This window comes from Phocoena sinus, chromosome 9, assembly GCF_008692025.1.
Source record: "Phocoena sinus isolate mPhoSin1 chromosome 9, mPhoSin1.pri, whole genome shotgun sequence".
Classification (NCBI taxonomy): domain Eukaryota; kingdom Metazoa; phylum Chordata; class Mammalia; order Artiodactyla; family Phocoenidae; genus Phocoena; species Phocoena sinus.
The window spans coordinates 51,632,773-51,644,945 of NC_045771.1; the positions used below are offsets into that span (position 1 = coordinate 51,632,773).

At 37.3% G+C, this 12,173-nt stretch overlaps 1 protein-coding gene across 2 annotated transcripts in view; it reads right to left on the reverse strand.

The window, feature by feature from the left end:
* The window catches only part of MPP6 (membrane palmitoylated protein 6), a 109,383-nt gene that overhangs the window by 80,118 nt on the left and 17,092 nt on the right, over positions 1–12,173 (reverse strand). The gene's annotated exons all lie outside the window — the stretch shown is intronic.

Genomic DNA, 12,173 nt, shown 5'->3' on the forward strand with positions numbered 1-12,173 from the left:
TATCCCATTTCAGTGTCAAAAAATTGCCATAAGCTGAAGGGTATAAGTTTTATACCCTCTTATACATCTTAAAGATGAGAAAAAATGAGGCCCCAAAATTTAAGAGACTGACCAGTGGTAAGCCAATAGTTAAAAAAAATATGTACATCATATTTACATATAATAAACGTAAATGATTGGCTCCAAACCATGCTCATCTTTCCCAGCTGTAATCACAGATTATTTCCCATATATGATCCCTCTACAAAACACTCTCAATATTTTCCCTAAACAGAAAGAAGGAAAATGTCCAAGCGACTGAAAGGGTAACAAATCAGAACATTTTGCAAGGGACTGTCCAAAAGCACAGGGATATGATGACATGAGTTCTGTCACTGAGGGCCTGCATTTCAACAAGTGGCAGATATGAAGAAAACTCATGAAACGATTCAGTTTGGTCACTGGAGAGAACACTGGGCATGAGAAAACGCAATTCCTAGTCCCAGTCTTGCCACTCTGCAGTATGACTTTATTATGATTTTAGCCCTGAAAGAGTAGCCACAAATTTCTAGTGGTCAACACCAGCCATCTCTCATCATTTCTACTGCCATGCCAAGCGTTCAGACACGGTAATGGAATCAGAAATATCCTTGTGAAACTTGGAAGCAGCTGCAAAGTTCAGGAAGATGGAAGAAAATAAGTTGCCAGTACTAACATGCTCAGGAGCAGCAGATGACTAAAATAAATGCCTAAAATAAATGCCTGCAAGAACAAAAGACAACTGAAATCAAACTCCAGATTAATAGTCAGAAATGGCCATTAGAAACTCTTTGAAGTCAGGGATGCTGGATGCTACAGATCAACGGTGGGTTAAGATACTTCTCTCACCACTCTATCTTATTCTCTCTTTCTCCCTGAACGGTGAAAGATCAAACAGTCATGGAATCAAATGTACGTACTGAAATCTGAAGAAAAAAAATACATTAAATATAAAACATTTCTTTTTTTTGCAAATTACTGACCTTCTTTTTTCTCTCATATTCTTTGCTTAAAGTAATCTTTTAGGGATAAAAACAATTATCAAGAATTCAAGAAATACTGAAGTAAGAGTGATAACAGGTACAGATTTTAATTATGTCGCTCTAGATTATGTAATTCCAAAAAAAGATTATTATAATGTCTAACAAACGAAGTCAAGATCCAAAGGGAATACATACATTCATAATTAATTTTCCTAATTATTTTTAAATACTAACATCTAGTTAAACAAGCAGAAAGAATGGTTTTCCAGCATTCATTAAGTATTTCATACTTGTTCCCTGTTTCTCCTTGTTAAATGATAACCTCTCCAAGGACAAGAGCTTTCTCTTCCGTTATAGCTCCCAGTAGAGAGCCTTGTATACAATAGGTACTCAACACATGTTTTAATAAGTGTTTAACTAACGCTCTGAATTATTTTTCCTTTATATTACCTAGCTTTCAGCTCTGATTGGGGATAAAAGTTTGTATAATCAACAACTTGACACATACCAAAGTAAAATACAAAGTCACCTGGGGATTACTTTGAGTTTGAAATAGCACCAGTATGCCAAAGGAACCAACTCTTGTTAATTTCTTGTGTTAACTATGAAGAGGTCTAGAGAAAAATTCAAATTGAAAAATTGAAGTAAAGCATGGATGGCTGTAGTGGCTCTTAGAGCAAACAATCTTCTTTCGGAAGGGAAAGCTGAAGGGTGTTCATCACAGACCCTTTTACCCAAGGTATAATTAAAAATTAAAAATAAACATGGTTAGAAAGCAGAAACCCTTCTCTCTGACAGGCTCCAACATTTTGGCATATTTGGATTTGACAAATTTAAGTGTCAAGCTCGAAAGAATATTAAATACAAAAACAAAAGTAAAATGAACAAATATTTTTATTCAAGAGGACAAATATCAGTATTTCCAGGTTAAAATAAACTGAATTCATCTATTTTTGCTCTCACCTAAAATCTCTCTAAAATGTAACAAAGATGTGTGTGTGTAATTTTATTTTATTTTTAAAGGCACAAAGATGTGGAGAATTAGAGATAAATTGACTTTGGAAGCTGTAAAACATAGGGATAAAGGATTAACTGATTTAGCAGACCCAAGAGGTCAAACTCTAAACAAGCTACAGGAAAAGCAGAAAATCATTTCATTTACAAAACAAAATCTTCCAAAGACTGAGGAATTAGCAGCCCAAGGTACATGAAGTAAGGGGAACTACAATGAGGAGACTCAGATAATATTAGGTCAGCATTCATTAGCTGATCCCTTAATAAACCGTAGTTACCTTTCTCCATTCCTGTATTTTTATTTTCTTGAAGTTAATATTTATTTGCTTAGTTTTTCATATATACTACTTATCAATAATTCAACCCCACCCTCCGTGCAGGGTACTTGCTGCCCCTCACCCTCACCCATGCAGGACTGAAAACTAGGGGTTGATCTGGAGAGAGTAAGGTAAGAAGTGTCGCTGGACAAAGGACAATGAAATCATATGGAAAACGGGATTACTGAATGATGAGACAAACCTTCCACCGGCTTCTCCCTCTTGACTATCAAAAGCCTTTACCCTTCACATCTTTACCTTCCAGGCAGATATGAAGAGTCTTCTCTAGAGAATATGACCAGCCTAAGTGGAAAGACATAGACATCAAGATCAGGTATTACCCCCAAACAATCCAGTCACAGAATGGCTACAGTGAAGCTCATACATGCAAACAGAGTTCCATGGTTTTAGTTCTCTGCTGTTAAGAATGAGCTACTGGGACTTCCCTGGTGGCGCAGTGGTTAAGAATCCGCCTGCCAATGCAGGGGACACGGGTTCGAGCCCTGGTCCGGGAAGATCCCATATGCTGCAGAGCAACTAAGCCCGTGCGCCACAACTACTGAGTCTCCGCACTGCAACCACTGGAGCCTGTGCTCCGCAACAAGAGAAGCCACAGCAATGAGAAGCCTGCGCACCACAACAAAGAGTAGCCCCCACTCGCCACAACTAGAGAAAGGCTGAGCGCAACAAGGAAGACCCAATGCAGCCAAAAATAAATAAATAAAATTAAAAAAAAAAATGAGCTACTGCACTTTGTGGCTTTGTGTTGCATTTTGGTAATTGCAAAATTTCAAACTTTTTCATTATCTGTTACAAATATAAAACTTTAATGGATGAGGAGTTGCTCCTTAAGGATGAGCAAAGAAAGTGGCTTCTTAAGATGGAATCTGCTCCCGGTGAAGATTCTGTAAAGGCTGTTGAAATGACAACAAAGGATTTAAAATATTATATAAACTTAGTTGATAAAGCAGCGGCAGGGATTGAGAGGACTGACTCCAATTGTGAAAGCACTTCTACTGTGGGTAAACTGCTGTCAAATGCACTGCATGCTACAGAGAAATGGTTCATGAAAGGCAGAGTCCATCAATGGGGCAAACTTCATGGCTGTCTTATTTTAAGAAACTGCCATGGCCACCGTGATCAGTCAGCAGCCATCAACATCGAGGCAAGACTCTCCACCAGCAAGAAAATTACACCTTGCTGAAGGCTCAGATGATGGTTAGCATGTTTTAGCAATAAAATATTTCTTTATTAAGATATGCAGGCATAATGCCATTGCACACTTACTAGACTACAGTATAGTGTAAACCTAACTTTTATATGCACTGGGAAACCAAAAAATCCATGTGACTCACCTTGTGATATTTGCTTTATTGTGATGATCTGGAACCAAATCCACAATATCTCCAAGGTCTGTGATGGATTTATATACTGAGAGCATAACTATATTGTGCTGGTCAATCTGTCATTAAGGCAATCTAAAATGTTGTCCTAAAAATTTATTTTTTATTTATATTATTTGTTTTCAGCCACATTGGGTCTTCGTTGCTGCACATGGGCTTTCTCTAGTTGCAGGTAGTGGGGGCTACTCTTTGTGGTGGTGCGCAGGCTTCTCATTGCTGTGGCTTCTCTTGTTGCAGAGCACGGGCTCTAGGCGTGTGGGCTTCAGTGGTTGTGGCACGCAGGCTCAGTAGTAATGGCTCATGGGCTCTAGAGCGCAGGCTCAGTGGTTGTGGCACACAGGCTTAGCTGCTCCGCGGCATGTGGGATCTTCCCGGAGCAGGGCTCGAACCCGTGTCACCTGCATTGGCAGGCGGATTCTTAACCACTGTGCCACCAGGGAAGTCCTAAAAATATTTTTTAAATGACCCTTTTATAGAGAAATGTAAGGAGACTGAACCTATCAGACATTAAAATATATTTTAAGGCTGTGTTCATTAAAACAGGGTAGTACTCATTCAGGTATAAATGGGAAGATCAGTGGAACTAAACAGAGGATGGCTAATCAAAATAAAAGTGAAATACTAATGTTAACCAAAGAGAAATGCAGAGGTCAAAAACTCTGTTTGGTAACAGAGTTGGGGGTACACACTGGGGCAGCTTCTACATAAATTAAAAAGTATGTATCTTCAAGGATTTTCAATGCTACATTGTTTATAAAAGCAAAAGATGAGAAATAATCTGGTTAAATAAGTCATAATATATATACTCATAGTATGTATGCTCAGTTATAATATATATACCTGTGGAAAGAATGGGCTGTACTCATGTTTACAGAAATGAAATGTCTACAGTTAAAAAAAAAAAAAGTGAGTATACCGAGCTCCCATTTGTTTAAGAAAATAAGGTGGGGAAGGAGTAATACACACACTTACATATTTGTATATGCTTTTGTGTGTTTATATTTATGTAAGAACATATAAGAAAATACTAATAGTGCTTGACGTGGGAAACAGACCTGAAGTAGAAAATTTGACTTCTCATTATATATCTCTTTCTACTTTTACTTGCTTTTAACTGGGTTCTTTTTTTTTTTTTTTTTTTGGTTAAAATTCTTTTAAGGAAAGGAAAAAAACAAACCTGATTCTTTATGTTCCTAAGGGTACATAAATGTTAAATGCATTAAAAGTCATGCTTATTTAGAAAAAAGAATGAGCTACTGATATTAACCTTGGGATCTCAGACGCTGAGTGACAGAAACCAGACTAAACAAAAAGGTAAAATCTACTTGTAATAATAAAACTATTTAAGGCTGAAGGAAACAATCATTAAAATCCTCAGAGGAATATGAAAACACTGTATTCATCAAACTAGAGCAAGACTGCTGTAGGAGAGGAACATCCAGGGGAAACAAAAGAGCTTCTAAAATAAAAATGCAAAAGTAGAAATAAAAAATGCAATATAAGTCATGGAAGATAAATTTGGGGAAATACCAAAAAGCGTAGAAAAGTACAGAGGTAGAAAGACGGAAGAGAAAAAAGTCAGAGGACTAACAGAGGGCATCTAAATAAGAGGAATTATTTAGAAAGAAGAATATACAAAACAGAAGGGAGAAAAACATTAATGAAACACTTAATATTTTCCAGAACTGAAAGCAGTAAGTTGCTAGACTAAATGGGGCATACAGCACACAGTGAAACAGATGAAAACAGAGGTATACTAAGACACATCATTGTGAAATTTCAGAACACTAGAGACAAAGGAAAAAAACCACAATCACATGTCAAGAATTAGGAATCAAAGTCCTTTTGAACTTTTCAATGATGACATCTAAAAATAAAAGACGATGAAATGATGCATCTAAAAACATTTCCACCCTAAAATTCTTTACCTTGCCAAACTATCAATCAAGTGTGAGGACAGTTAAAATTAATTTTCAGACTTGTTTATAAGGTTTCATAAAACTAATCTACCACAAACACTTTTTCTTAGAAAGATTAAAAAAAAAAAAGGACATGCTGCCCTCTGAGCATGTAACAAAGGGGCAAAATAGAAAAGGGGAAGATATGAGATAAAGGAACTAGAAGACGCAATCCATAAGAAAGGCAAAAGTGACTCTCAGGAAGATGGTGACAAGTGTGTATCAGGTATGGAGAATAATGAGTCTATCCTGGACAGTGAGAAGGTCCCAGGAGCAACCTCTTCAAGAAAATCAAGTTGATAAACTTGGATAAACATACTGAAAGGTGAATTAAAAAACTAGTAGAGACTTTGGGGGTTGAATTATTGATAAGCAGTATATATGGAAAACTCAGCAAACAATTATTACCTCCAAGAAAATAAAAACAGAGGAATGGAAAAGGTAACTACAATTTACTAATGGGTCAATTAATACTGATTTAATAAAAATATTAATATAATTATGTTGGGAGAATTGAGGGATCAGAAGTGTGTGTATATATATATAGAGAGAGAGAAAGTAGGGGTAGAGTGGAAAAAAGAGCTAAATCCTCATCTTCCATAACGGTTAAAACTGAACAATCAAGAAATCAGCCACATAAGCATACCATAAATGATATGGAGCTCAGTGACAAAAGAAATCAGCTAAAAAGTTCAAAGTTGTAGCCTCTAGGCATCAAGAAATAGAGATAGAGGAAGACAGTCTTTGATCTGTACATGCACTAACAATTTTATATGAAAACCTACCAAAAAATATGCCTCTTGTGTATAAAGAGTAACCAATTTGAACACAGAAATATCAGAATTACAAACTGTTCTTGCAGAGTTAAAAACAGGACTTTTTCTTTGAAGGTGAAAAAGCCTGGAAACACCAAGTCATCTTTGGATGATACGCTTCATTAAATTCTTCTTTGTATATATTATGATATGAAATGTATTTTAGTAAAACATTCCATTAAAATATAACATTTAAAATCAATATTTAAAAAACCTATAAAGGATATTTTTAATTTTCAAAAGATATGTATTTTCTCTGCATTCATAAGTGTACAGATATAACTAACAAAAGGAAACTTTTTAATCAATCTTATTTAATTCATCATAAAACTGCTTCTTCTATTTACTGGCATGTTTATCCAGTTTTAACCCAAATCATTTTCCTTAATTCACATACCACTAATTCCACTCCAACTAGGAACTGGGGCTCAAAAATCACTGATTTGTAATCAAATACAATTTAGATTATAGTACTGTTATACTAAAATGACACAGATCTCTCAATGTAAAAATATTTTATAAGCTACTAGAATTAGCTATCAATTTCAAATATTCTTATTTCACTCAACACTCTCAGGCTGTTGTTCACTTCTACTTATATCAGCCTTTAAAGCACTCAGCAAAACATTATATAAAAGTAAGTACAAGGCACTGCATTAAAAATAAGCACAATAATATATTACTGACAGTGAAAAAGAAGGAAACATTCTCTTCTCCAAGGTATAATGCCACTCAACTAGGTCTCCTGGGCAGGAATGCTCAGGTTAAGAAGACAGGGGAACACAGTCTCCCCACATAGGAAGTCCATGTATGGAATGTCAAATATAATCTACAATATTAGAAAACTTCATTCTGTATGTCCAGATGGAAACCCTGCATAGAATAGCCTTACTAATTATTTTAAAAGTTTTAGAAATTTAGAAAGCCCAAAGAGGTCCTACCTCGGTGAGAGCAGCTATATCCTATCCAAAATGAAGAGATTATTTTAGGCTTTAACCTCACATTTCTTATTTGGAAGACTTTCTGGTTGTAAGAAGCTTGAGGAACACGCAATATGTTCAAAGTGGTGAAAGAACATTCTAAATACATAAAATGACAACTGAATCCTGGTACTATTTTAGTCTTTTTCTCATTGCAATTTTCCTTATGGCAAGCATAAACACTAGACACAACTGGATATCCTTGCCAGCCCTTCAGTTCTAGCAGTTCAGGAGCTGGATACCATGTTTTGAGAACACTGGTAACAAAATGAACTAGAAATATGGTAATTTGTGTCTCTCATAAATGTTTAAAAGGTTACATAAAAATATTGTTTCAAATATTGCAGAAAGTTTTTACAAGTCCTTTTCTGTAATGACAGTTTTCTGCTTTAACAGAATTTCCTTCATATGCTTTGGTTTGACAAAATTGCATTAATGGTGTAGTTACATTAAGACTTAGTGAAAAGATTCACCCACTAGCCTGGCTACAGCTCATCTGCACTCATTTCAATAAATGTAGCCCTAGACAAAATTATCTGGGAATCAAGTTTGTCTTCATCTCCCCTCACTTCTGATTTCCACAGCTCTTTCCTTCCTTTCAGTGCCCTCCTTCCTATTCTTATCCCCAGCTTTTTCAATATGCTCAAACTTCCTTATTTCCCCCCAAATCAGCGAAGTCCCAAATACTGCTTCACACTTCTATTACTTGCCCCTTGGTTCTCTCACATTCTCTATTTCAAACATTTACTACCCTAGTCAGCAGATGATTTTGTCAGAAGGGAAAGAAAAAGAGGCTATCATTTATGATTTACTGAAATTCCCCTCCACTTGTAGAATCAACTGTATCAGCACCATTCCTTACCTTTTTCTCCTCAAATCTCACAAGAAAATATGCCCCTAGTCCTCTACAAAGCTGCTGTCTGTGTGATGAATCAAGTCCCTCCCACCCACTGTAGGACCATGACCCACGGGTTATCCCTCTCCTGTAACTTCAGTATTTTTTCATTTGTAACTCCCACATTTTTAAGTTTTAATATCTTCCTCATCTTTCAGTAATGATATTTTAAATCTCCATTTTGAACCCCATTTCACTTTTTAAAATTTATTTATTTAATTAATTTATTTTTGGCTGCATTGGGTCTTCGCTGCTGCATGCAGGCTTTTCTCTAGTTGCGGCGAGCGGGGGCTACTCTTCACTGCGGTGCGCGGGCTTCTCATTGCGGTGGCTTCTCTTGTTGCGGAGCATGGGCTCTAGGTGCGTGGGCTTCAGTAGTTGTGGCTCATGAGCTCTAGAGCTCAGCCTCAGTAGTTGTGGCGCACGGGCTTAGTTGCTCGGTGGCATGTGGGATCTTCCCGGACCAGGGCTAGAACCCCGTGTCCCCTGCACTGCCAGGGGGATTCTTAACCACTTGTGCCACCAGGAAAGCCCCCCATTTCACTTTTAAGTCATACCCTCCTCTCTCTCCTTTTGCCCATCACAGCTACTAAGCTTCTTTAAAGAGTAGTTCACCCTGGGCATCTTTTCTTCAGTTCTCCACCTTCCCATTCACCTCCGCTATCTGGCTTCCCTAGCCACCACTCTCCTCAAACTTCCTAACTATGCTTAGGAACAAGCTAACTGAAAAATCAAGCACGTATTCTGTCCACATTCTGCCTGAGGGCAGGCTGTCACTCCTGTTGGTGTTCCTCAGATCTTCACTCTTTCCTTGAATGATATTTACTTCTAGGGCTTCAACCAGTTTCTATCTGAATATGATTTTCAAATCTTAGTTATAGCAGTCACTTTTCCCCAACTGCCTTCTTAATGTATTGTACTTTCCCCGGGAACCCCAAATATGGTGCCTTTAATTTACCATTTTCAAAACTAGTCACTCACCCTAACTAGAGATTCTAGCTCTTGTTATCATGACATCACCACCCACCCTTTCTCCAAAGCTTAAAATCTCAGAATCTGATTTTTTAAAATTCTCCCTAACCTAGACATCAAATTCTCCTCCAAATCCTTCTCATTCTACTACAGAAAAGTCTCAAAAATTCATCCTCATCACAATTTCCAGCCTCTGACCTTTGGTTTCGAGTTTTTATCTTCTCTTGTCTAGACTATTTTAAAAGCCTCTTAACTGGTCTACTGATCTCTAATCTTTCCCCACCCTGGTCCTGGCTCCATGCTGTGTCCAGAAGCATCCTTGTTAAAGTACAGAGCTCTTCCTGAGAAAAGCTAGATCTACAGAGTTTTTTTTTTTTTTAAACAGCTCAAATAGTGCTGTTCCTAATTTGCTCTCACAATGCAGTAGCCCTGCTTTTAGTAATTTTTACTGACCTAAGCACTAATTAATAAAGCAGTTTAAGGCTCCAATGGTTTTTTAATAAGAAAATACGTAGTATTATAATTGAACCAACAGAATTGTCTGAAAGTGTTTTTATACAATAAGCACTAATAAACATGAAATATAACTATAGCATCACTGCCAGATTGTATTAAATATGCAAATTTGAATCTTTTTTAGTATCCCCCAAACTAGATTATTTTAGAGTAAATTTCATTGGTAGTTTTTTCAAGATAACACTTTTTACACGCACTTAGAAAAATACGTAGAATTCAAAACAGATCCAATGGTAAAGTGGTTTTTAAATTCAGCCATGATGGTGGTAATAGAAGAAAAGTATATAATCTTAAGTAACTGACTCAAAATCCAACTCTTGTACCCCTGGCGGCTATCATTTTACTCTAAGCCACCACCATCTCTTGCTCATTTACTTCAGTAGTCACTCAGTTGCTCCCCTGCTTTCACTCTAGTTCTCAACAATATTCTCCAGATTGGCTAGAACCATCATTTAAAACATAAACAGATTTTGTTACTCTTGCGCTAAAACCGTCCAAAGGCTTCCCACTGCACTTAGAAAAACATCCGAACTCCTGACCATGACCTACAGAGCCTTCATGACTTGGCACCCTGTGCGTCCCTCTGAGTTCATCTGCTACAACTCTCTCCCCGTGGTCCGCTCTGGTCACACTGGCCTTCCTTCTGTTCTTCAAACATGCCCAGTTTATTTCCCATTTCTCATCTCCCATCTTTACCATCTTCTGTTCTCTCTGCTTGAAATGATCTTCCCAGATACCCACATGCATATCCTTAATCTCTTTATTTTTGCTTCAGTATAAATGTCACCGCCCCAGAAAGTGAACCCTAACACCCAGTCTAAAGAAGCTCCTCTCCCTCACACACATCCTCAGTCATTCTCCCTCCTATCAGTTTTGTTTTCATCCTAGGGCTCATCTGAAAGTATCTTTGCTTGTTGTCTGTCTCCCTTGCTAGAAATTCACTCATTGTTCTGTCTCCTCCAGCACTGGACAGTGCCTTGACACACAGACGGCATTCAGATATTCATCAACCAATTAACAAATATATGCTAATGTCTCTCAAAACTCTATCAAATAAGATGATATTTTCTTGCCTAATCTCTGTAAAGATATCCCACGGACACAATGAACTCAACATGCCCAAAACTCATCAAATTACTTCTTAAAGCTGGTCACCTTCCAGTATTCCCTATCTCAATTAATGGCACCCAGATATACCTGTTCAATTTCCTTTATTCCTGCTACCTAATCTGCCACCAAGACCTTTCAATCTGTTGTCTTGCATATCTTACAAACACATCCCTTTTTCTTTATCTCCACTGTCACTTCCTTAGTTCATACTCTCATCCTCTCTCACCTTAACTTCTAACACCTTTTACTTATTTTTCTTACTTTATCTACCCCCAATACCACCATCAGAGTGAGCTTTCCAAAATACAAATATGACCATGTTTCCTCCTGGTTAAAATCATTCACCGGCTCCCCACCACCTATAAAATTCCAATTACTTAACATGGCATAAGGGCCATATGAGGCATAAGGACCTTATATTCCCCCCTTTAACTGTTCAAACATCCTCTCTTGCTCCCCCTTAAAGGGGCCCTTTTAATTCCAGCCACACCAAGCCATTTGCTATCCATAAACCTATTGCTTCATACTGCTGTGACTTCATCTTGATGGTCTCAAATGAAGCCTTTCCTGACTCATCCTAGAAGATATAGAACATACAGCACTTACTGAATAGTACAGTTGATCCTCATTATTCACGGATTCTGTATTTATGAATTCACCCACTTGTTAAATTTTACCTTAAGCCTCAAAGTCAATACTCACAGTGCTTTTGTTGTCATATGCAGACACAGAGCAGCAAAAACAACATGCCCAGTGTGTGCATCCCCAGCTTAGGTCCAATTAGGCAACACTGCGCCTTGTTGTTTCAGCTCTCACACCAAAAACAAGTATCCTTTTCATAGTTTATTTAGTGTCACATTTTTCAAATTTTTGTGCTTTTTCATGGTGATTTCACTGTCTGAAATGTCCCCCAAGCATAGTGCTTACCTGCTGTCCATTGTTCCTAAGCACAAAGTAGGGTGATGTGCCTTACAGAGAAAATACAAGTGTCTGATGAGCTTCCTTCAGGCATGATATTATAGTGCTGTTGGCCATTCAATGTTAATGAATCAACTATATATATATATATATATATATATATACACACACACACATATATCAAGGTGTCTTTAAACAGAAACACACATAAAGCAAGGTTAAGTATTGACCAGTTAATGAAAATGTGATCAGAGGCTTGTAGGAACCTAACCCT